The following is a 2,832-nucleotide window of genomic DNA, read 5'->3' on the forward strand; positions in this document are numbered from 1 at the left end:
TTACTTTAGATAACCATTTTATTACTTTGACTATCATAGTTGGTATTTCCAGTGTGAGATTCCAACAAAATGGTACCCCGAGGCCTAGTTTCCAACCTTTGTGACATTTCATTCAGATGTCTTAAGGTAAGAGTCCAATGGACCCCTTTAAAAATGGGCGTGCCAGTTTTTCCCTCGCAAAAATGTAGCCTATCTTTGGAGTAGTTTTTTAACCCCTTTCCTGACAAGTTAGCATGACATACCAGGTACCAATGGATTCTCGAAGTCTTCTATATAATACAGATGTGAATCCGAAAATCAATCTCTAGTTTGATATGTTTCTGCAAATTAACATACTGGATCTTTAGTACAATTTTAGAACAAGAGTTAGCATTTTTCTGTTTAGTTTTAAGACCTTTCTAGAGACAAGGATCACAAACTAGCTCTGGTTGTAAATACAGACATCCCTAATGATGACATAATCACTGGCAGTGTCAGGAAATTAAACAGGAACCTTCAACATGTTTTCTGATGCTGAATATTTATTGCAGTAAATGTAAAAGCTTGCAGTGGTTACAGTTGAAGCAGACTGGTCCAACTGCTGCTCTTCAGGTTCTCTCTGAACTACTTGACTAACACTGTACACACGTAGGACTTCTTGTTAGTACAGGACGCATCGTTCCAGAATCCCGAGTCTGAAAGAAACATGTTAATCAGTGTCAGTAGGGATTTTAAGCGTTGAGATGAGAAGCACATCCTGTATAGGGTTTGTTGGTCTTCATGGTCAGGAGAAGTTTTAAATCTGCCCAAACTCTCAATCACACAAAGAAATGGATCAGTCATATTCTATGAGTAGAAAAGAGTGTATGCACAGTTAAAAATGGCGGTCCTGTTCTTCCTTCATACCCATAGACTGTATAATATTAATGGATGGAGCATGTGTGACGTCACCCATTGGTTTGTGGAGATCTGCTATGAGTCGTTGAGTTTGCCGGTACGGGCGCAGCCATCCTGGTTGCAGATGTGAAGAATTTAGACGAGAGGGAGGAGTGAGGGAGGAGCCACGTTATGATACACACTTTCACTGTCAATCACATCATAGCCACGCCCTAAAACACCCCCTGCTTTATCGCTGATTTTAAAATCAACGAGACCATGTTTCAAAAAATGAACATCATTCTGTGTTGCAGAAGACTAAAACTAGTGATTGAGACCATCAACTCATTATGAAAATGTTTACTGAGGTAATAAATCAAGTGAGAGATGGGTCACTTTCTCATAGACTTCTACAGAAACCAAACTCCTTTTGCAACCGCACGTGTCGCCCCCTGCAGGAATTCAGATAGAAAGCAGGTTTAAGGAGTCTCCCCCTGCTGGAATTCAGATAGAAAGCAGGTTTAAGGAGTCTCCCCCTGCAGGAATTCAGATAGAAAGCAGGTTTAAGGAGTCTCCCCCTGCTGGAATTCAGATAGAAAGCAGGTTTAAGGAGTCTCCCCCTGCTGGAATTCAGATAGAAAGCAGGTTTAAGGAGTCTCCCCCTGCAGGAATTCAGATAGAAAGCAGGTTTAAGGAGTCTCCCCCTGCAGGAATTCAGATAGAAAGAAGGTTTAAGGAGTCTCCCCCTGCTGGAATTCAGATAGAAAGCAGGTTTAAGGAGTCTCCCCCTGCAGGAATTCAGATAGAAAGCAGGTTTAAGGAGTCTCCTCCTGCTGGAATTCAGAGAGAATGCAGGATTAAGGAACTTCCGCATTTGCAGCACTTCGCCAAACCAGATGCTTTGTCCATTAATATTATACAGTATATGTTGAAACCCCTCTACTTTGATCTGTTTTTTGTACTGCTTTAATAATTATACTCATTTGTCAGAGTGTACCTCTCTTATCTTGTCTGAGGTAAAATTTATGAATAAAAAAGGAATTAATTTCTTATAATCTACTAACTCTCTTCCTAAACCATTTGTTTACTTACCCCAAGAGATCATCTCAACGCAGGACTCTGTTCCCAGATAATTGTCAGGCTGGCCACGACCCCATTTGGTGTAATCAAAACGACTGCCATCTGTCCACGTCCACACATTTTTCTCAATATCAATCTAAAAAGAAAAAAATGATTGCATACTCCATGCACACTGCAAATGGGTGTTAATGACCTCACAGTACTCTGTACCTGGTTCAAAATGTTGTTTTCTCAGTTACATTCAACTGTAAGAGTGCTAAACTGAACTGTCATGTGACCAATCTTTATGTGACGGGCCGGCAGCCGCCATAACTTTGTAGGATATTATAGGAATTGTTGTGCATAAGTCTGTGCAATATCATACAAACCTGTTCATGAGAATGCGTTGAACTAGGGCTATATATGGCTTCATGAACAGAAAACAGAAACATTCACTGCTTACCTCATAAAGTGTGGCTCCGATCCAGTAGTTAGCTTTTCCGGTGTTGGCTCTGTACATGGCACACTGCACTTGAGACTGATCATCATCATTGCGGATCGCTACCAGTCCGCCATATGGGTACTTTCCACAGGCTTTCTGAAATAAACTCAGGAGAATTAGTTTTCACTGATACTTCATCATTTGTCATGTTAATTCCCTTATTTAATCTATCCTCGCTCAACCTGGAAATTGATCCGGTCCGCCATCACAAAGGCCGTTAACGTTCCCTAACCTCTGTTCTGAGGAGAGAGAAAACACAAGAGCACCTTTATAAAATGTTGAATGCAAAACAGAGGGAGATAAAATGAGGCTTTATATCTTAATGAAAAACTTTCTCTTTTAAATGTTCTTATGTTTGTTTTTTCTTTTGCCGTTACACATTTCAATTGAAGCTTTTGCTTTTAGGTTTTTATATT

At 40.3% G+C, this 2,832-nt stretch overlaps 1 long non-coding RNA gene across 1 annotated transcript; it reads right to left on the bottom strand.

The window, feature by feature from the left end:
• Positions 1–508: 508 nt before the first annotated feature.
• Positions 509–2,044, bottom strand: LOC116056330. Its single transcript, XR_004106551.2, has 2 exons — positions 1,948–2,044; positions 509–674 (listed from the first exon to the last, which is right to left on the bottom strand). It is a non-coding gene; the product is annotated as an uncharacterized LOC116056330 (long non-coding RNA).
• Between the last annotated feature and the right edge of the window lie 788 nt (positions 2,045–2,832).

This window comes from Sander lucioperca, chromosome 3 (assembly GCF_008315115.2).
Source record: "Sander lucioperca isolate FBNREF2018 chromosome 3, SLUC_FBN_1.2, whole genome shotgun sequence".
Lineage (NCBI taxonomy): Eukaryota > Metazoa > Chordata > Actinopteri > Perciformes > Percidae > Sander > Sander lucioperca.